Consider the following 23,704-nt stretch of genomic DNA (forward strand, 5'->3'; position numbering starts at 1 on the left):
AAATCCTTTGATCATTTGTCAATTGGGGAATAGTATGATTTTTTTTGAATATTTGACTCAGTTCTCTGTATATTTTAGAAATGAGTCCTTTGTTAGAAATACTAGTTGTTGGGATGGCTAGGTGGCACAGTGGATAGAGCACCAGCCCTGGAGTCAGGAATACCTGAGTTCAAATCTGGTCTCAGACACTTATAATTACCTAGTTGTGTGGCCTTGGGCAAACCACTTAACTCCATTGCCTTGTAAAAGCTAAAAAAATAAATACTAGTTATAAAAATTGTTTCCCAATTTACTACATTCCTTTTGTTCTTGTTTACAGTGGTTTAGTCTGGGCAAAAGATTTTTAATTTAATGTAATCAAAATTATCTAGTTTTGTTTTTTAATGATGTTATCCATCTCTTCCTTGCTCATAAACTGCTTCCATTTTCATAGATCTGATGGGTATAATACTCCTTGGTCTTCTGGTTTGTTTATAATATTGTTTTTCACGTCTAAAGTCTGTACCCATTGTGATCTTATTTTGGTGTAGGGTGTGAGGTGTTAGTCTTATCCAGATTTCTTCCATAATAACTTCCAATTTTCCCAACAGTTATTATCTAAAAGAGAGTTTTTAATCCCAATAGCTGGACTCTGGGTATATCAAACAACAGAATACTATAATCATTTCCTGATATTGCACCTAGTCTATTCCACTGGTCCACCCCTCTATTTCTTAGCCAATAACAGACAGTTTTGATGATTGATGCTTTATAATATAATTTCAGTTCTGGTAAGGCTAAACCACCTTCTTTTGTACTTTTTTTTCATTGAGTCCCTGGAAATTCTTGACTTTTTATTTCTCCATATGAATTTACTTACAATTTTTCTAATTCATTAGAGTAATTTTTTGTAATTTTGATGGGTAGGGCACTAAACAAGTAGTTTAGTTTTAGTAGAATTGTCATTTTTATTACATTAGCTCGACCTATCCATGAGCAGTTGATGTTTGCCCAGTTATTTAAATATGATTTTGTTTATGTGGGAAGTGTTTTGTAATTGTTTTCAAAATGTTTTTGAGTCTGCCTTGGCAGGTAGACTCCCAAGTATTTTATATTGATCTGAGGTTACTTTGAATAGAATTTTTCTTTCTAGCTCTTTCTGCTGTATCTTGCTAATCATATATAGAAATGCTGAGGATTTATGAGGTTTTATTTTATACCATGCGACTTTGCTAAAGTTGGTAATTATTTCTAGTAGTTTTTAGATGATTTTTTGGGATTCTCAAGGTATACCATTATGTAATCTGCAAGGAGTGAGAGTTTTCTCTCTTCCTTCCTAATTTTAATTCAATCAATTTCTTTTTCTTTTCTTATAGCTGAAACTAACATTTCAACTAAATATTGAATAATAGTGGTAATATTGGGCTTCCTTGTTCACCTCTGATCTTATTGGGAATGCCTCTAGCCTATCCCCATTACATATAATGCTTATTGATAGTTTCAGATAGATACAGCTTATTATTCTAATGGATAATCCATTTATTCCTATGCTCTCCAGGGTTTTTTAGTAGGAATGAATGCTGTATTTTGTCAAAAGCTTTTTCAGCATCTGTTGATATAATCATATGATTTCTGATCAGTTTATTATTGATATACTTAATTATGTTAACAGTTTTCCTAATATTTACCCGACTCTGCATTCCTGGGATAAATCCTACTTGATCATAATGTATTATCCTAGTGATGACTTGTTATAATTGTTTTGCTAAGATTTTATGTAAGATTTTTGCATCTATATTCATCAGGGAGATAGGTCTATATTATTCTTTCTCTGTTTTAACTCTTCCTGGTTTAGGTATCAGCACTATATTGGTGTCATAAAAAGAGTGCTGCAGAATTCCACCTTAACCTCTTTTTCCAAAGAGTTTATATAGAATTGGAACTAATTGTTCCTTAAATGTTTGATAGAATTCACTTGTAAATCAATCTGGTCCTGGAGATTTTTTTCTTAGGGTGTTCAATCATGAATTGTTGAATTTCTTTTCCTGAGACAGGATAATTTAGGTTTTTTATTTTCCTCTTCATTTAATATGGGCAACTTATATTTTGTAAATATTCATCCATTTTACTTAGATTGTCAAACTTTTTGGCATAGAGTTGGACAAAATAATTCCAAATTATTATTTTAATTTCCTCCTCATTGGCAATGAATTCACCTTTTTCATTTATGAGATTAGCAATTTTGTTTTCTTCTTTCTTTTTTTTAAATCAAATTGACCAAAGGTTTATCAATTGTTGAGGTTTCTTTTTTCATAAAACCAGCTCTTGGTTTTATTTATTAGTTCAATAATTTTCTTTCTTTCAATTTTATTGATTTCTCCTTTAATTTTTAGAATTTCTAATTTGGTATTTAATCTGGGGTTTTTATTTTGTTCTTTTTCTAATTTTTTAATTGCATATATATTTTACTTATTTCCTCTTTCTCTAACTTATTCATTTAAGAATTTAAAAATATAATATATCCCTTGACAACTGCCTTGAGTTTATTCCATAGGTTTTGGTATGTTGTTGCATTATTCTCATTATCTATAATTCTTTCTATAATTTGTTGCTTGATCCACTCAATCATTAAAATGAAGTTAATTAGTTTCCAATTAGTTCTGGGTCTAGGTATACTAGGTATATATATATATATATATATATATATATATATATATATATATATATATTCCTGGCCCAATATTGCATATGATTTTTATTTCATTATGATCTGAGGAAGATGTATTCACTATTTCTGCCTTTCTGTAATTGATCATTAGTTTTTTATGCCCTAGTACATGGTCAATTGTTGTGTAAGTGCCATGTATTGCAGGGAAAAAGTTTATTCCTTTCTATTTCCATTCACTTTCCTCCATAAGTCTATCATATCTAGGTTTTCTAACAATCTATTTACCTCCTTAACTTCCTTATTATTTATTTTATGATTAAATTTATCTAAATCTGAGAGTAGGTGTTTGAGGTCTCCCATTAGTAGAGTTTTGCTTTCTATGTCTCCCTGTAGCTCTTTCAACTTCTCCTCTAAGAATTTGGATGCTATACCATTGGGTGCATACCTATTTATCTTTGAAATTACTTTATTGTCAATGCTTCCTTTTAGGAGTATATAGTTTCCTTCCTTATCTCTTTTAATGCAATCTATTTTTTCAGTTGCTTTGTCTGAGATAAGGATTGCTACCCCTGCTTTTTTCACTACAGCTGAAGCAAAATATATTTTACTCCAACCTTTTACCTTTACTATATATGTATCTCTCTGCTTCAAATGAATTTCTGGTCAGCAGCATATTGTAGGATTCTGGTTTTTAATCCATTCTGATATTCACTTTCATTTTAAGGAAGAGTTCATCCCATTCACATTCAAAGTTATAATTGCTAACTCTTTATTGCCCTCCATGCTATCTTCCTTCTATTTGTATTTCCCCCCCTTTTTTCCCTTTATCTATATTTACCAGTATTTTGTTTCTGAATACAATTACCTTCAGTGTGTTTACCCTCCTATATCAACCCCATTCCCCTTTCTTTCCCCTTTCCCTTTTTCCCTTCTTCCTTACCTTCCTTCTGTTAATTCCCCCTTTTTCTCCCCATCCCCTTTTCTTCCCCCTCCCCTTTCCCCTTTTAATACTTGAAAGGTAAGATAATTTTCTAACTTAAATGAGTGTGTGTAAGTTAACTTTAAGCCAAGTCTGATGAGATGCAGATTCAGATGGTTCCCGCCTCCTCATTTCTTCCCCTCTATTATAGTAAGTCTTTTGTACCTCTTAATGTAATGAGATTTACCCCATTCAATCTCCACCATCCTCCCATCTCCTTACTGTCCCCCCCTTTAAGGAGGTATTTTTTTAAATCATTCTTTCTGAGTCACAGAAAAGTCATGAGTGTCCATCACTTCAGACTAAGTATATTCTCTCTAATAGAGTTACAATTCTTGAGATTTATTAGTCTTTCTCCTAGGTAGGGATATAGTCAGTTTTTTTTCTTATTGGATAACAGTCTCAGGGATAAGTCTTGAGTGACCATCACTTCTGGCTAAGTTTGTTCTCTCCAATAGAGTTACAATTCTCAAGAGTTATGAGAATCCTTCTCCCAGGTGTTTTCATCTTATTGGACTGTGTGCAAATTGGATTCCTTTACCCTTTTATTTACCTTTTACATCTTGAACCTCCTATTTGATGTCTATTTTTTTATTTAGCTATGATCTTTTCATCAGGAAATGTTGGAAGTCTCCCATTTATTTATTCAACTCTTCCCCTGAAAGAGAAGGCTCAGCTTTGTAGGATAGTGGATTCTTGGCTGCATTCCAAACTGTCTTGAACTTTGGAATATTTCATTCCATGCCCTTCAATCCCTTAATGTTGCTGTGGCCAAGTCCTGAGTAATCCCTACTGTGGCTCCTTGGTATTTAAATTTTTTTCTCTCTGGCGGCTTGCAGGATTTTTTCTTTTATCTGATAGTTCTGGAATTTGGCCACAACATTCCTTGGTGTTTTCATTTTAGGATCTCTTTTGGAAGGGGATCAATGTGTTATTTTAATAACTATTTTGCCCTCTGTTTCTATGATATCAGGGCAATTTTCCATCACTAAATCCTGTAATATTAAGTCCAGGCTATTTTTCTCTTCAGTGTTTTCATGAAGGCCTATAATTCTCAGGTTGCCCCTTCTTGATCTATTCTCAAGGTCAGTGGTTTTGCTTATGAGGTATTTTACATTTTCTCTATTTTTACAATCTTTTGGTTTTGTTTAATAGAGTTTTATTGTCTCATGAAGTCAATAGTTTCCACCTATTCCATTCTTTTTTTTAAGAGAAAAATTTTATTCATCTACCTTTTGCAACTCCTTTTCCAGTTGGTCAATTCTATTTTTGAAGTTTTCCATTTGCCCAAGTGTAGTTTTGAGAAAATTTATTTTCTTTTTGCATTTGCCCAATTCAGGATTTGAGAGAATTATTTTCTTTTTCAATTTGCCCATTTGAGGATCTGAGAGAATTATTCTCATTTTGTATTCATCTAATTGTATCTTCAAAGGCTTTGTTTTCTTGTTGTAAGATGTTAATTTTCTCTTGCAACATGTTAATTTTCTCTTGAGTTTCTTTTCCTAATTTTTCCAATTGATTTTTAAACTCCTTCCTGATTTCTTCAAGGAAGTCTTTCAGGGCTGGAGACCAAGTCATATTCTCCTCATAAGAGAGCTAGATCTCTCTGGGTTAGATATTTCTTCTAAGTATTTCTCCATGAGTCACCCTTTATTGGCCTTTCTTCATCTTCCTAGGATCTTGTGTTGGGCTGGCTCTCAGAGGTTTGCTTTTGAAAACCCTAGAGGCTTTGTTCACTTCACTTAGTAATTCCAAGGGCTGGACAGTAGCAGCCACTGGTTGCTTTCTCTGCAGTGTTTGAGGCCCTCAGCATCAGGGTCTGAGTTGACCTTGAACACTGGCCTGGGCCCTGGGGGAGGGAGTTAATCTCCCATTCAGCTGAGTGAACTCTGTTGCCCACACCTGAGCCAGGGGTGTAGGGGCACCATTTACCTTTTGTTCTGGGAAGAGGGCTCCATGAAACTATGGAGCTCAGGTCCCTTCCCCAGCTGGTCATTTTCCAGGCATGCTCTTTGATTCTCTGTGTTGGAATTCACCTTCCCAACAACTGGGGCTTACCAGAGCTCCTCTCCTCCTCGGCCAAAGATTCTATAGGTAAAGTTGGTTCTCAGATCCACCACTCACCAAAGCCTCTGCAGCTGAGGCTGGTCCTATGGTTGTCTCTGTATTGTTCCTCTGGTCTCCACTCCCAGTTCACCCATAGTCCCCTGAAACAGATCTTCCCTTTCTGGGTTTTGTGGATCAAATTTCTGTTAAGAGTTTCTTTCATGAGGGGAATTAGGAGCACTTAACACTGTCTTCTCTCTGCCATCTTAGCCAGAAGTACCCAAACATATTATATAACTGATTATAGAAGTGTATTTTTCCAATTATCTTTTTTCAAATAATTGACTTCTTTTAGATTGCTGCAGTTTCCTGATAGTTACCCTCTTTGTTTTATTATGAAAACATATCTTTCCATCCCACTGAATAACCTTCCTTCTTCTGGTTAAGACAGAAATTACTAAGGATTTCCTAGCTCTTTTCCTTTCTCCTATAGAAAGGAACTCAGCCTGTATTTTTGCACACAAATAATTGTTAATTGATTCCAGAAGAAATATTAAGTAGTGTAAAATTCCAGACAATTTTTAATTTCAACAGATTCAACTGGTCTTCACTCTTCTCCATCTCACACTACCAACTAACTACCTATTTGCCCCACCTATTAATTGCCTCACTAATTATGTAGTGAGGGGCTGAAAAATCTTTATAATGATTCTTTTATCACTTGCTACCCAATAGAATTGTTCTTCAATTATCATATTCCTATTAATGACTCAATAAAAACAATAGGTATACTCTAAGTTAGCTTCTGGTATGACTTTTTTCCAAGACTTCATTGTTACTGCAAATTATAGTCCTAGGAATAATTATTAAAGGACCTCTGAGATCAATTAGTCAATCAATGAAGCATTTATTAATCACCTAATATGTGCCAGGTACTGGACTGGCTGGAGATGCACATTTGAAAATTAAAACAAAAATCAGTCCCTTAATTCTAATAGAGGAGGCAACATACACCTGTACATACAAGATGTATGCAGTATAAATTGAAGATAATCACAGAAGAAAGTCACTAGAAATAAGGGAGGGGGAGGGGGGTTGAAAAAGATGTCATTAGTCGTGGAGTATTTCAAGGAGGGCAAGTTGTTGAGGTAAGGAGGAAGAGCATTCCATGAATGGGTACTAACAACAAAAAGGCATAGAGGAAAATGTGAATGATTACTATCAGATAAAGGAATTTCAGAGTTTATGGACTTTGAAGTAGAATATTTGTAAGTGTTATTGTTAATCAAGAATACAGCTCTCTATATATTAGGATATGTAAGCGGATATCAATATGTATGCTAAAGCCTCCCTAGCATGAAGGACAGGAGTTAGGGTGGAAAAAATGACTCTGTCCCAAGCACTAAATTCAATGATAAAGGGAAAAATGTATTCTGAGAGTTGGTAGGTAATAGCTACCAGAATCATATTTATATGAAAAAGCATACTCACAAATTCAACATTTTGTTCTCAATTTCCTCTGAAATTACATCAAATTCTTCAGGGCTCCCATCCTCATATATTTCCTAAATATACAAACAAAATTTAGAAGTACATTATTGCCAATGGAAATCCAAGACTCACTTCCCATTATGTCCCATATTCCAAAGATAATGACTTCCTAATATAGTCTGGTCCATATAGTACTCAATTTGTAGTCAGAAAGACTTGGATTCAAGTATCAATTCTAACAGCTACTCACTTTATTACTGACCGTGGTATTCATTTCTCATCATTGAAATTACAAAAAGGTTGCAATCATCAAAATTAAATTAATATGCTCATAAATATGTCTTTTGAATATGAAGGAAATTTTTGTGAAGTATATCAGTGGCCATATCAGAGATAAGCATCTCTACTAATTATTTGTTCATAACCTAGCTAGCTAGCATTTAGGCATTTAGTATCCCTAAGTAAAAATGTGAAATGTTCACTGGAGATTTTTTAAATTTGCAATATAACCTGAATATGGCTTTTAGGAAAGACTGTCATCTACCTAGATACTCTAGAGATTTTGAAGTAGCTTCAGAAATGGACATATTGTCTCCTGAGCCATGTGAAATCTCTGTATATTTTTTCATTGTTGTCTTTAGCAGAGTTGTACAGTCAAAGAATATCAGAATTGCAAGAGGCTTGAGAAGTCACCTAGTTTAATCCTTTCACTTTTCACCTGAGGAAATTTTTTTCCTATATTTCAGAAGAATTTCTTAAAGGAGGATCAGGGCTTGTGATGGCAAATTGCTCTGATGGCATTTGACTCCTTTCCCATTAGCGACCTGGATTTAGCAGAAGTATTTAAACAGGTCTTGACTTGTTTTCAACCATTTGGTTTAATTTTATTTGATAATTGGCTGGGGAAAGGTGAAGGAGGGCACAGATCAGAAAAATACATCAGACACAGACCAAGGCAAATTGAAGGAGAATAGTTCACTTAGTAATACTTCAAAATCTCTGTTTTGAAGATGCTATTAGCCACCTCTTCAGTATAGTCACAAAGTAGAAAGGACCAAAAATATAATGCAAAGTTCTAATTGTTAAGTCTCATTCAGGAGTAGGAAGAAAGATACAATAATAAAAACAGAGAAATAAAGAGAAAGGATGGAGGGAGGGAGGGAGAGAGAGAGAGAGAGAGAGAGAGAGAGAGAGAGAGAGAGAGAGAGAGAGTCAGAGAAAAACAGAAACAGAGAGACAGAGAGACATAAGAGAAAATGAAGGAAAGTATGTATTTCAGTCTAATGAAGTGAGAATACATAGCAAAAAAGAATAGCTTGTGTTCTCCATGATGGAAGTATTAATTAAAGGAAATGCATATAAGTAAGTTTTTGGATCATCTGATTGTAGAAATTAAAAGGAAGAAACAGCAAAAAAGAATTTCCAAGAAAAACTTCAGTTATCAAGCCCAGCCAGGGTAGAATGTTAGCCTGGTTTTCTAACTGGTCCTTGTCCCAGTATATTAAATTACTAATGATTATCAATGGAAATTTTGGATGGAAGGAAGGAGGGAAGGAAGGAAGGAAGGAAGGAGGGAAGGAAGGAAGGAAGGAAGGAAGGAAGGAAGGAAGGAAGGAAGGAGAGAGAAAGGAAGGAAGGAGAAAGAGAGAAAAAGAAATAGAATGAAAGAAAGAAGGAAGGAAAAAAGAGAGAGAAAAGGAAAAGAAAGAAAAGTAGAGGAGAGAAGAGAGGAGAGGAAAATTCATCCCTGAATTATTCTTGTTCTTAGTTAGAAATAATTAATTAATTCCTTCTATAAATTTTCATATTTTTCTCCCAAAGGAAAAAGTAAAGCTTTAAAAAGTAAAACACTGGAAAACCTCAGTGAAAAATACTACAGCAAGGCATGAAGTACAATTAGAGGGCATGGATGCACTTCAGATGTTCTGTTCTTGTCATTAGATTCTCTCAAGGATGTTTAAAAATTTATACCTTAAGGTTAGTAATATCCTCCTAATGTGTAAATGAGCCAGAATCCTTCACTGTGACTGTAGCTGTACTCAAATTACACATAACAGTAATGAGGTTTTTAATTTAAGCATAGCACTGAAGAAGAGAGAGAATGGCTGCTCTCTTTTACCATTTAAAACATTTTTACAAAACAATAGTATATCCCTGCAATTTTAAAGTTTGAACAAAGGTGAAATTGGGGAATTAAATCAGTGGTTCTTAACCTTTTCTGTGTGTCATGGACAATTTTGGTAGTGTTGTGAAATCTATGGATTCATCCAAATATTTCTGAATACAAATAATAAAATATATATAGGATTACAAAGAAAACTCATTATATTTAAATATAGCTATCAAAATAGCAACAACAAAGCAAAAACAAACAAAATCCAAGTTTACAGATCCTAGGTTAAGGTTCTCTGAATTTGATTTAGACCTAAGTATTAAAATTGTGAACAGAATACTGACTTCTCTTTTTCAGTCTTTAACAAAGTCTTCCTAGAAATAAATGTAATATATTAAAATTAGTTGTAAGAATAAGTAGAACTTTTGTGAAAACAAAGAAATTAAATCAATTGCTGTCCCTCACTTATGGATTGGCTTAATAAATTGTAGTAAATAAAAGCAATATGATGCTGTTATGCTGTGACAAATGGCAAATATGATTGCAGAAAAACTTGGAAAGATTTTCATAATCTGATGCAAAGTGAAACAAGTTAAAACAGGAAAATAATATGTACAGTGATTATAGAAATGGAAATAGAAAGAACAAAACCAAAGCAATCAAAAGTATAACTGAAAAGATAAAAATAAGCATGGCCCTAAGGAGGAGAAATAGAAGTTACCCTGACCCAATCCTTTATTGATTATTGATGTGAGACCTCAGATGTGGAACATTACATATTTTTTCAACTTTTTTCTATGTATTGATTAATTTAACTGGTGCTTAGAGGGGACAGTTTGAGATTATAATTGGTTAGATACATAGAAATAACAAGTGGAGAAGAAATCAAAGATGGAAGCTTATGTAGATTTTGTGATGTTCTCAAGCTTTTCAGTGGAGAGCCATTAAGATCAGAGATAAGAAGAAAAGGAGTTATTACAAATTTGAAATAAGGAGTAGTAACAGGGACAACTATGGAGGGAAATTTGGAGCTATAGTTGGACAGTCAATGTGAATCACTACTTCTGTTTTATATTTTAATTATCATTTATCCTGAAAAAGTTATCTCATTTTTAAAAAAAAAAACTATCACATAATAATAGCATCTCCATTTTTTATTCAATTCTCATCTTTCCTTTGGTATTTATTTTTCTACTCATTCTCTGCATTATCATTTTTCTTATATTAATTTAATTATATTATATGCCATGAGAGGCAGCAAGTGTAAAATATTGGAAAGAAAGCTGACCTTAGAGTAAGGAAGACCTATGCTGAGGGAAAGTGGAAAGTTATCTGGAAAATTCAGTTCCTCTGTCTATGAAGCAAGACTTTGTGTGAAGTTTACAGCTCTATCCCATAGCCTTCCATTCAGAAAGGAAAGGAGGCTAATGCAATATGAGATCTTTGGGTACCATTTAGCACAAAATACTACATCAAGTATAAATACTAAAATCCAAATTTATTGGTTTTCCCAAATAACAATAGGAAAAAGAAGAATTATGTTCACTGGATAGTGCTTCTTTGCATTTAGTAAAATTGAAAGTTACAGGTTATGCTGAGGGTAAGAGGAAATGATGGAAGTTCAAATCAAGTTGAATGAATCATAGACACACTCGTGTGTGTGTGTGTGTGTGTGTGTGTGTGTGTGTGTGTGTGTGTGAGTAGGTGGGTGTAATCCAGAACCCTTACTGTCAAAATAAAAGTTGGAATCATGACAGTAAAGAGAAAATCATTAAAACGAACCCCAATCAGTCAAAATGTTTGAAATTATAAGATTTCTTTGAAGATTGTAAGATAAAGGCCTCAAGTGGGATTAAATAATTATTAGTTTCATTTCCCATAATGGGGGAAGCATAAAGGAAAGGCTAAAATAAAAGGAATAATGCAAGATCTTCATAACATGATATAGTGGTAAAGGAACAGCAGTTGCATAAAGGACAGCTGGTGAAATGGATCTGAGGGTGGTAAGGTGTTGTAACAAGAACACTAAGCTCAGACAAGAAACCTGGATACTATTTGGCTTTACCCTTCCTCAGTGTGGGTTAACTAGGCATGTCACTTAGGCTTTCTGAGACTCTTGTTTCCTCATCCATGAAATGAGAGTATTAGATTATTTGACTTCTAAAATCCTTTCTAGTCTAACAAACTAAAACAAGCTAGAAATCATATCCTTTTCCCTGTCATTCAATTATCTAACTATATATCATCTATTTATCATCTATCTATCTATCATCTATGTATCTGTTTATCTATCTTTCTGTCTGTCTATTTATCTCTGTTCAATCTTCATGTGGTGAAGGAAGAGTGCTTTCATTGATGAATCTGTGAATAAAACTACAAAGTGGAGCTTAAAACCTTCTGTCAAAGGGAGAATGGCCATTACTCTTCATTTAGTTACTACATTTAGTGACCCAGCAGGATCACTTAGCCTATATGTGTCTTCTAAATTCACGCTAAATTATTGGAATGTACAGGGGAAAAAAACACAGTTTTTCACCATTATCTTTATTCCAACTCTATTTTCAAGCTCTTTCAAGAACAACTTCTAGAGTTTCAGTTCTTATGGTCTTTTGGGGATTGAAATCTATTTTCCTTTACTGACATGTCACAATCTAAAATGTTTCCAGTGATCCAACATTTCTGTGTGCATAAACAATAAATTTAAACAATGAGTATAGTACATTTATATCTGTTTTATGAATCTCAAATAAAAAGTTATGATAAATCTTATAAAATGGATATTAAATGAATTATACATATTGATTACACAAAAGGTCTTCAAGGACACAGTGCCTGGAACATTTTAAATGATTTAACAAATGTATATTGCTGAGTGACTGAAGTATTATAGAGTACATATATTGTATGTTTAAAAGAATAGGTTGAGATGAATTCTGAAATAAGATGCTAAACAATTCCTTTCACATCTCAGATGTGATATCCATCACTATCTTTATTATGTCCTGGTTTCTTTTCTTCTCCAGGAACTGTTATGAGTTCCAATCCATATTGTAACATATTAATTTATTAAAGCATGTCTAGCAATATACATATATATATATATATATATATATATATATATATATGAACTATAGAATTTCAACCATAAGGAACCTTAAAGGAAATTTGATCTCACCTCTCCTTTTACAACTGAGTATATTGGAACCTAGAAAGGTTAAATGAACTGGAATTCAAACTTAAATCTTGAAACTCCAAATTCAGTCCTCTTTCTATGATGGCTGAGGCCAATGTCAGAGTGACATTTAAAACCTGAATGCTGAACTATGAAGAAAAATCTACCAAGAGATGTCTTTGGATATTCAAACACAAACTCATTTTTAAAAACTCCAAGAATCATAAAAATCTATGATTTTAAAGCTGTTCATAATAGGGATCAGTAGAATTTGAGACAGAAACCCACCCAAGATTGTAAAATTTGCCTAACTACTGTTTGGAAAGATTAAACAGTAAGTAAAATCTGGGAGCAATAAACAAAATTTCACCTATGAAAACAAAGACTTTAAGGTTTTGGAGATTATTTGGTTTTTACCTGAAAGTCCAATTTGTTAGGCTTCTATTGAACCTCTAATTTGATGTTCAAGCACATTGCCAAGTAAACCATCATTTGCATAGATAATGGAGATGTAGCTGGATGGAGATCTGGCTAGGGATATGTTGCTTTTTGGATATGAAAATAGATATGGGTAGGAATTAAAACATGTGTCTAGATAAAGATACCAATATAAATCTGTTCAATTTGCTGCATTACTGAGTCATTCTCAAAGCAAAGCATACAATAAGGATAGAAAGTGAAGTAGCAAAATCCCTTATTTCTTGAAATAGATTTTTCCTCCTCGGGGATCTTAGATATTGTCCTCTGAAAATGCTCAAGGCTATTTTTTTGGTCTAGGTATTTGATGCTAACACAATACATATAGCAGAAGCCTTTATCTCCTAGTTTATGTGAGTACTCAAATATATAACAAGTGTAGAAAGGTGGTGTTGAGTCAGTGAAGCGTGAAGTCGGGAGTCATGGATTCTATTCTCAGATCTATCACTGCTTTATTTGGTGCCTGTAAGCAATCCCTTCTCCCTTCTGAAATTCAATTTCCATAACTAGAAGATAGATATCTTAATACAACTACAGGTCTAGGACAGTACAGATTTTCATTAACTATTAAGTATTTTGAAGTAACTGACTAAAATAAAGAAACATGGAATGCATTGCTGTGTCATACAAATGTTACTGGAAAGCTGAAAGTATTAGTTCTTTCTAGAAATGCTTTCAAATACTTCTTATATGAGCTTATTCTCTAGCTGTTTAAAATTTGCATTGATTAGCATTATTTTTCTGTGAAACACAAAAAGTTTATGACAATTCTTAGGGTGTAATCTCTAGGAAATTTTCAGAATACAGAGAATCTACAGATTGTTTCAGTTTGAAATCCACTCATGCATAACAAAGGTTGTGTACTTTCCCAGAGGTTTTTGTCTTGGATGGGTTGGGAGGGAGGAAAAGTCTCAGGTGAGTTTATTTAATAATTGATATTGGAAATCGAGTCTAATGAAATTTCCATTATCCTGAAACATGAACTTTATATTTATTATCCTTTATTATGCCCTAATCATTGTGTTGGCAGTTTCCTAGAATCGTCTGATTGATATGTTGATAATATGAAGCATTTGCTATTCTTTTTTATTTTTCAACAAAATTAGCTTTCTCTTCTCTTAATCTCAAAGGTATATCTTAAAAGCAGTGGAGATGAGCATACCTCATAAGGTTATGAATTCTTAGAAAACTTGTTCAGTAATAATATACATGTGGACTTTTTTTTGCCAGTTTCTAAGAGGATACAAAATCCTTTAATTAAATGAAAAAATAAAGCTGGTAGGAGAAAAATGTACTTATGAAAAAAGATAATGTTCCTCTTATGAAAATACTCAGAAACAGTCTATATTCAATAACACATGTTGTGAGAAATCAGTATGGTTTAGAGATATTGATGAAACACATTTGAAAAAAAACAATATTTCTATTTAAATGTTCACAAAATTCTAAGTCATCAGTGATTGTAAAGTTTTATTCACCTGATTTTATAAATAAGGAGAGAGTGGACCATAGAGTTCAAATGACATAATCTAAGTTAAAGAACCACAGAATCAGAAAATCTTAGAATTTAAACATGTCTTAGAGGCCTCAAATTCAATCATGAACCAGAATCAAGAAGGAAGCAAACAAGAACGTTTTAAGTGCCTACTGTGAACCAGACATAACACTAGACCTTCTATACATTTTATTTAATTTAATCTGTACAAATGAGAATAAATAAATATTAAATTAAAAAATAAAAAAATAACCTTCACAATCCTATGGAAGTCAGTTCTATTGTTATCTCCATTCTATAGTTGACGAAACTAAGGCAAATAGGTTAAGTGACTAACTCAAGATCACATAGCTAGTGAATATCTGAAGTTGGATTTGAACTGAAACCTCCCTAAATCAAGGCCTAGTATTCTATTCAACATGCCATTTGGCTACTCAAATCAGAATTCTCTCTATAGTATTTCTTGTCTCCTTTTAATTGTTTTTGTTATTCATTCCTTTGTTGGATAGTTCAATTAGAAAAGACTTCTTCATGCCAAACCAAAATTTGTCTTCCTGTAATGTATTCTTGTAAGCCCTCATTATATCTTTTCGAGTTGCAAAGAATATCTATTCTTTGTGTTCTATATGACAGTCATTTACATATTTAAAGATGCCTTTTTAGTGCATAGAGCACTGAGCTTGGAGTCAGGAAGACCTGGGTTCAAATACAGCCTCTGACACTGTCTTTGTGCCCCCAGGCAAATCATTAATTTTTGTCTGCCTCAGTTCCCTCATTCTTGGATGAGGATAAAATGGTAATTATAATACCCTCCCAAATTTTTGTAAAGATCAAATGAGGTAATATTTATAAAGCACCTTGCAAATCTTAAGCATTACATAAATGCTAGTTATATAAATCTATTATTATTATTATTATCATTATCATCATCATCATTATTATTATCATTATTATTATGTACCTTTGATTTCTCTCTTCTGAGTATACCCAGCTTTGTCAATGTTTCCTTTAAAAATATAGCACTAAAAATCACATATAATTCCCTCTTATGTTGTCTGATATTTGTAGAATATAATAATAAAATTACCTCCTAGAATCTGAATACTCTAATACCCCAGTATATCTGGAACATCATCAATGTAAATATTACCTCCAATGCATCAGACTAAAACCCATCCATGACTGCTCAGGCATATATTGTCCAGATCAAAAGAACTTGGATCTGGATACTCTTTTCCTACTAATTCATCCTAAGATGGTGTTTCATGGATGCCATTTTTTTTCAGCAAAGAGTAACATAGAAGATATTATTTGGATTTTTATAATGAGAAAAAGAAGTAAACAGAACCTGGTATCAAACATGAAATGCAGAAAATGAATGGACAGAATAAGTAAGTGCTTGAGGCACTCTATGGAGGTTTTATGAAAAAAGAAGTGGAAATAGATCACAAGATGGTAGAAGATGGAGGGTTTGTGATCGGCATTGGTGAGGTAGTAGCCACTGCTGATAGCAATGTGCCATCTGAGTCATATTATTAGCATTCTTAGGAGTTACTCATACTTATAGTCAATGACAACCCAAGTCTTTTTTAAATGAACTGGTAAATCAAGTCTCTTTAAATGTAGCCTTTTTTTTTCTTTTTAACCTTAGAGGAGAGCTTTATGTTTATCTCTGCTTCATTTCCTCTTATTAGTTTGTATTAGTTAGGTCACCAGGATCATTTTAAATCCTGACTTTATATCTACTTCAGTAACTGCTCCTTCCATATAAAGATCTGATGAACATGTCTTCATTCAAGTCACTGAAAAAATATTGACCAGGACAAACCCAAATACTGGGCTTTATGGCACATTGTTAGATCCCTCTAGGTTGACATTGATCTATTATTCAAACTATCCACGTAGCTAATTAGTGGAAGAGCCAGACCCAGAACCCAGGGCTCCTGGCTCCTAGTTAGTCACATTTCCTCCTTTGTCATAGAAGTAGCTTTTTTTCTTACACAGATCACCATCCTCTATATTTAGGAAAGTCATCAAAAGAAACATTTATCATTGTCATAAAATTGGAGAAGATTTTAATCCATCAAAACTCCCTTTTTACTATATTCAGAGTGAATTAATAAGAGAGTAGCATAACTTGTTATTTCATTAGGAAAGAACTGTAAATCATACTCTGAGAGAAATAGAAATGGTCCTTGTAATTCTTTTAGGGGGTTAAAGGGAGGTGTCTCTCATTGCTACCATTGATTCAAATGTTCCCTCACTTTTAGTGGTTCAAGCACTACAGTTCCTTTAACGACTTAAAAGCCAGATTCACTTTTAAAAAGTGAATTAAAGTGAGTTAAAAGGCATTACAATAATAAACCCCTCAAGGGCATAATATCCCCTAAACCACACTCCTTCCTACCCCTTCCTCCTTACTCCAATCTCTGCAAAGGAAGAAGTTTAAGTTCACTGCCATATATATATATACACACACACATATATATATATAATATATATATATATATATATAATATATATATATATATGGTCATTGAAATATTACCAGTAAACCTCTATATTCATCAAATGTTATATTTAGCATGCATTGGAAAAAATAAAAATAACTTTGTTTCCTTAAAATGACCTCATGTGCCTTTCATTTCTTTCTTTCTCTCATTCTTTCTCCTTTCTTTTACCCTTCCTTCCACTCTTCCTTCCCTCTTCCCTCTTTAATCTCTGTCTCCATCTCTCTTTCTGACTTTCAAATCATTCCATCCAAAGGAGTCACTCATAACCTGATCCCACTCCATTCAACTTGAGAGATCTGTTCTATTTTTTGACCTCAAGTAGTTTACCCTTTATAGATAACCTTCATTCCTAGGAACTCGTCATACCAATAACAAACAAGATATCATGAGATATCTTTTTTTTTTTATTTTAGCCCACTGCAGCTCAGATTCCCAAGTTCAAGAGGTCTATCAACCTTAGCATTCCTGGTAGCAGGTCATACCATATATCACCATGTATAAAATACATCCTTTTTCAAAAAATGTGAGGTTATAAAAACTGGGAGCATTTAAAAGTAATTGTAGATTTTTTTACTTGCATTTCCTGCTTTTCTCACTTGTTGCCTGCATTCATTGTTTCGCATTTACATTTTGTCACATTCTGCCCAGAAATGGCTCAGAAAAACTTTTCATACAGTGCTTAATTCAAGTTCAAAGTGATCCAGTTTGCAAAAGTGAATGGAAATCATGCTGCTGAACATCAGGTGGTCCTCCTCTAACTGAGAAAACAAAGACTGGCTACAAGAAGAAAAGCTCCTGAAAACACCCTAGCAGAAGAAGGCCAGGAGAGGCAAGTAAGCCAAGTGGCCTGAGTAAGAGAGGGAATTGAAGAGATGGATGGAAGAGCAAAGGGCAAGTGGAAATACTATGTCCACAAAGATAGTTCAGCAATTGGCCTAAGAATTGTTAACGAAAAAGAAGTGACTGAATTCAAAGGAGGAGACAACTGGTTTTTCAGGTTCATGAAACCTGAATGGTCTAAGCATGTGTCCACCCCCAAACTTGCCCAGGGAGACCAAAGCACAGGTAGGAGAGCATTCAGAGCCTCTCCCGAGATAGGGATTCATCATCAAACACAGATGATGAGCTAATGGATGGGAGTTTTGATAGTGATGAGGAATTGTATGAATTTATGATGAATAAAACTGGAGTTCAATAACTTTATATAATAAATGTATTTTCAAATTTGGGTTCCCAAAATTATGGTGCATTTTATACATAGGGAAATATGGTGCATGCATTTTCCACCACACTCAGCCCATTTTCTATTATATTAATAAACCTATAATAAGATTTTCTTTCAGAATGGTACTATTTTGGTGAATTTAAGTGAAATTTATTTTAAAAGTTATATTATCATTCACACTGTGTTCACTCTATATTTGTATTTAAGGTCTTCTTAACAGGGAAGTATCAGATATAGGAAGCTAGGGATAGGAAAAGATAGTATGTGCTAAATATAATGGGGCAATAAAATTAATAAGCTACATTATACCTCCCCCTGAGGAGCTACCTGGAATCTTCTGCTTTCATTGCTTTAATTCCCTTGGAAATTCTCCAGAATCCCTGAAAAGTGAAAACTTAACCAATAAATTTTGACAGTGAAAGAAAGTTCAACTAGCATCAAACTATAATAGACAGCCCATGTTCAATCTCTTTCTTACTAGGAAATTTCTGTCAAACATTTTTCTTTTTACATTGTTTTGTTTTACCAAATTTAGTTATATTAGGATTGCTAAATTTTATATGCTCGGTCACTGAGATTTGCATCTAATTTATAGCATATTGTGGTTAAATTGCTGTGCCTGATGAGGCATGCTTTGGAAAGTCATTGTACATGAGTACTGACAAATATTCAACCCAATATCTAAGAAGTAAGCAATAGTTATCACGGATGTTCAAAAGGTACTCTTTAGTCTCAATGAATTCAGAGACTCTTGAAATTAGACTGACAAGTATTATTTTTTAATTTAAAAAATCTATATACAATATTTTAGATACAGTTATCAAATATCTTAATGCAAAGGAAACAATTCCTTTAACTCAGTGGCTTCATTCTAATGGTTTTCAATATGTGTGGTTACCTGGATTCATTCATTGCACAAAAATTTTGTTTTGCTCCCAATACTCTCAGATCAGATTCTTTCCCCAAAACTTCTCAAACCAAATGCAGTTTCCTTGCATTGTTATTGTTGCTCAGTTGGTTCAATTATGTATAATTCTTTGTGACCCCATTTAGGAGGTTGTTTTTGTGTGTTTTGTTTTGTTTTTTAGCAAAGTTAATGTAGTGGTTTGCCATTTCCTTCTCCAACTTATTTTACAGATTAGAAAACTGAAGCAGATTTCAGTGACTTGCCCAAGAACATACAGTTACAAACTGTCTGAAGCCAGATTAAACTCAGGAAATTGAGTCTTCCTGATTCCAGGTTCAGTGTTCTGTTTATCCTCTGTGCCAATTAGCTGTTCTTTATATTTCTCAAAATATCTATGATTTGACTAGTAATTAATCTCTGTCTTGAAACTGTCCTCACCATACCAGCCTGGACTGAAATCCATTTGTGCTCTGCTGGATATTTGGTATGCCCTTCGTGATTCAGTTACCTATGATGTGATAACCATCACTAATATGAAGAAACTGAGGCTCAGGGAGGTTAAGTGACAGGCTTAAGGTCATAAAGGCAGTAAACTGAATCACAGGATTTGAACCAAGATCCTCTGACTCTGGAGCCAATGCTCTTTCAGTGATGTTCCTCTGTCTGGTAGCTTGGGATTACATCAGTACTATGCTCATAGAATCTTTTGAATGTAACTATAAATGTCCTTAATAGTTATCTGACTTATAACATGGAGCTTGTAATATTAGCTCCATAATGCTGAGGGATGGCCCTGTTTGAAATGATTTGAAGGCAGACAGACCTACATAATATCATGTGAGGAATGTAAAACCTCCACACTACAGGCTCCCTCACTGGCCTGCCATAGTAATTTCTACCCAAAAATATGCTTAAAGTTATAATTGAATTGAACTCTGACCAGTTAACTTAAAGATAAACGTTAGTTGTTATGAAATATCTATTCAGGAAGATTAACAAACACTGATCTTTTTCTTTGAAATTACTGTCTTGAATCATGCAGGCTCCATCATGAAAGAACAAACTATGATCAAGGCAATAGGAAAAGTAAGAGTAAAATCAGTCAAGTCTGATTTTATAAGGATTAGGAAGCATAATCATAGAGCAGGCAAATACAGCATGGAATACTATGGCAGAAAAAACATCAATCAACCACCCAGCATTGGCTTCACAATTGACATCCCCTTGGTCAGATCTATAATGAACGTCCTACAAGTAGATAGAATGATGCAGGTGAAAGTTTCATCACTATAATGTGACAGTTAATTGAGACTAGGCTCCCACAGAGGTCACAGAGGAAGAACCAAATAGGCCATTTTATAGTAAGAAGCAAGTAGCCTAGCAGATAAAGCTCTACATACCTATCTTATTTTCAGGAGTGATTTGTATTGTTGGAGAAGAAGAAAAGGACTCTCTAGACATTCAGCACAAAAGTTAAGAGTAGTAGGGACATGAAATTGTTCACTGAGCAATAAAAGGCGATTTAGCAAAATACAGCTTTAGTAGAACATGACTAAGGAAAATTTCACAATATATAACCAAGATGACCCATGAGCTATGCTATTAGGTACCCCTAAAATATATTATTTACCCAAATGAAGTAAGGACTTCTCTTAACTACATTTCTTATTTTTAATAAATGTATTATTTATTTATAACTTTCTTTTATTCTTAATTTTGAATTTAACACTCTCCCCCTCCCTAAACCCCCTCCCCTGTCCACAGAGAAAGCAAGCAAAGATTATCAATTATACATGCAGAATTATGCAGAACACAATTCCATATTAGACAGATCACAAAGAAAAAGAAAGAAAATGAGAAAATTATACTTTAGTTTGCACTCAGAGTTCATCAGTTCTCTTTCTCTCTGGAGGTGATTTTTGTATCATGAGTTCTCTGTAATTATCTTGGATCACTGAATTGATCAAAACGGTCAAGCCTTTCACAGTTGATCATCATTACAACATTGCTTTCTACAGTCATCTATTTCTTCTCACTTCAGTTTTCATCAATTCATATAGGTCTTGCTATTTTTTTCTGAAACCACTCCCCCTCAGCTATCTTAGCATAATAATGTTCTTACAGAATCATATGCCACAACTTGCTCAGTCATTCTCCAATTGATAATCATCCCCTGAATTTCCAATTCTTAAAAATTGGGAAAAAATTACCACAAATAGAGCTGCTAGAAATATTTTTACACATGGGTCCTTTTTTTTAACTTCCATCTCTTCGGATAGTACTGGTATTTAAAGATCAACAAGTATGTACAGTTTTACATCCTTTGGGAAATTGTCTCTAATTGTTCTCCAGAATATTTGAACCAACAGTTTAATAGTGTATATACTTTCTCTCATGCCATCCCAGCAATTGTCATTTCTGATAGGTGTGAGATAGTAACTCAATTATTTTTAATTTCCATTTTTCTAATCAATGGTCATTTCAAGAATTTTCATATGACTATGAATAGCTTTGGTTTCTCTTTCCAAAAATTGCCTGTTCAAAATCTTTATTCATTTACCAATTGGTGAATAGTGCTTTTTTTTATAAATTTTACTCAGTTCTCTATTCATTTTAAAAATGAAGGCCTCGGGGGCGGCTAGGTGGCATAGTGGATAAAGCACCAGCCTTGGAGTCAGGAGTAGCTGGGTTCAAATTTGGTCTCAGACACTTAATAATTACCTAGCTGTATGGCCTTGGGCAAGCCACTTAACCCCATTTGCCTCGCCAAAAAAAAAAAAAAAAAACCTAAAAAAAAAATGAAGGCCTCTATCAGAGGAAATTGCTGTAAACTTTTTTAATATTTCTTCACTGACCATAGTGCCATTTAGAATAATATAGTTTCTCTCATTATTTCTTTTAATTAAGCATCTTTTTTGCTTTTCACTTTGCCTAAGATTATAATCTCAATTAGAACATAAAAGATTTTGCTTTAGGCCTTTATTTCAACTCTGTGTGATGGTATCTATTTCAATGCAACTCTTCCAAAGAACATATTGTTGGATTCTGGTTTTGTGGATATGAGTTCATCCCATTCATATTCAGTGTTATGTTTACTAACTGTGCATTTACCTCTTTGATATTTTCTTCTCTTTTTCCTTTCTCTCCCTTTTTATCCTGTTCCTCCTCAAAAGTTTATTTTGCTTCTGACAATTACCATCCTTAATCTATCCTCCCTTTTGTTATATTCCTCTATCTTTTATAACTTGTCTCTCATTTCCTTATTGAGCAAGACAGATTTCTATACCCAACTGAGTTTGTATTCATATATAATTACATATAATTATATATATATATATATATATATATATATAGAGAGAGAGAGAGAGAGAGAGAGTCTTCCCTCTTTGTACCAATTTCAATGACAGATCCAAGCATTGCCCATTACACCCTCCCCCATTTTCTCCTCTACTATAAAAGCTCTTCTTTGCATGCCTCTTTGATGTGAGAAAATTTTCTACATTCTACCTCCCTCTCTTTTCCATTCTCTTAATGCATTCCTCTTTCTCACCCTTTAAAGTTTATCTCATCCTAACACGCTGTCTTTTCATAATTTTCTATATCACTTTGTTTTCTTTTCCCAGTTTTCTCTACCACTCTTACCTTTCTTTGACTCTTTCTTGTTGAGCTTGGATCCAATTAACATTTGTCTTTGAGGTTTTGCTTGTGACTCTCTTCACACTGATATTTTCTTCTAAGTTTTTGTCTTAGTCTTTCTTGATCAATTTCTTTTTGTTATTATTGTTGTTGATCATTTTCCCAGCCAATCTCTCAACTTTATGTTAAAGATAGGCTCTGCTCACCTGGGGTGAGCAGGCACTATCCCAAGCTTCAGACATTTTGGTACTGTTGTTTTCATAAGTAGTTCTATGGGTCTGCAAGTTTTCTGTACTTCCAAATTGGTGTGGTGCAAAGGAGAGGTTTGGTCATTACTCTCTCATCTTTATCTTGGAGGGATTCTAGTCCCCTGAAGCTGTAAGTACTAGAGCTCCTCTAGAACCTACAACTGTGACTTGATTCCTTCTTCTCCTGCAGCTACAATTACTCATGTTTCTCTTAGCTTTGGAACTGCAACCAACCTGCTCCCTTGTGACCAAAGAGCAACAGGCCTCTCTGCCCTGGATACACAATCCAGAACTGCTTATGAGAAATGGTGATGCTATTCAGCACCAAGTCCCTTGTAATCTCTCAACCAATTGTCCTACTCCCCAGTACTGTCTCTGGACTGAGAGCTCCCAAAGTTGCCTCTGTTGCTTCCAAAGTCTGTTACAGGTACTGCTATTCTCCAAATTGGCTCCCACCTAGTGCTCCAAACATCTAATGCTGACCTCTTAAATTGTCTTGGGTTAAAAAATAACCCACTCTAATCTCTTGGTGACTCTGCCTCTCCAAAATTTTATTTGATTAGCTATTTTAAAATTTGGAGTATAATGTTAGAAGAGTTCAGCTGGATTGTTGCCTGTATTCCACCATCTTGGCTTTGTCCTCTATTATTAATCTTAAAGAAAGGGGTGAAGATTCTTCTTCTTTTTCTGTTGAGGAGCCAGAGCATAAGAATTTAGTTAAAACTGACTGACAATATTTGTTTTAACTAAGAATC

The 23,704-nt window shown here is 33.8% G+C and overlaps 1 protein-coding gene and 1 long non-coding RNA gene across 3 annotated transcripts in view; one reads left to right on the forward strand and one right to left on the reverse strand.

The window, feature by feature from the left end:
• The window catches only part of KCNH7 (potassium voltage-gated channel subfamily H member 7), a 625,928-nt gene that overhangs the window by 234,631 nt on the left and 367,593 nt on the right, over window positions 1-23,704 (forward strand). The window lies entirely within an intron of this gene.
• LOC141507830 (uncharacterized) overlaps window positions 1-23,704 on the reverse strand; it is a 355,670-nt gene that overhangs the window by 50,290 nt on the left and 281,676 nt on the right. For both annotated transcript variants that reach the window (XR_012474279.1, XR_012474280.1), the window contains exon 3: window positions 7,164-7,237. This is a non-coding gene — a long non-coding RNA (uncharacterized LOC141507830). The remainder of the gene's footprint in view (window positions 1-7,163; window positions 7,238-23,704) is intronic.

This window comes from Macrotis lagotis, chromosome 1 (genome assembly GCF_037893015.1).
Source record: "Macrotis lagotis isolate mMagLag1 chromosome 1, bilby.v1.9.chrom.fasta, whole genome shotgun sequence".
Classification (NCBI taxonomy): Eukaryota; Metazoa; Chordata; class Mammalia; order Peramelemorphia; family Peramelidae; genus Macrotis; species Macrotis lagotis.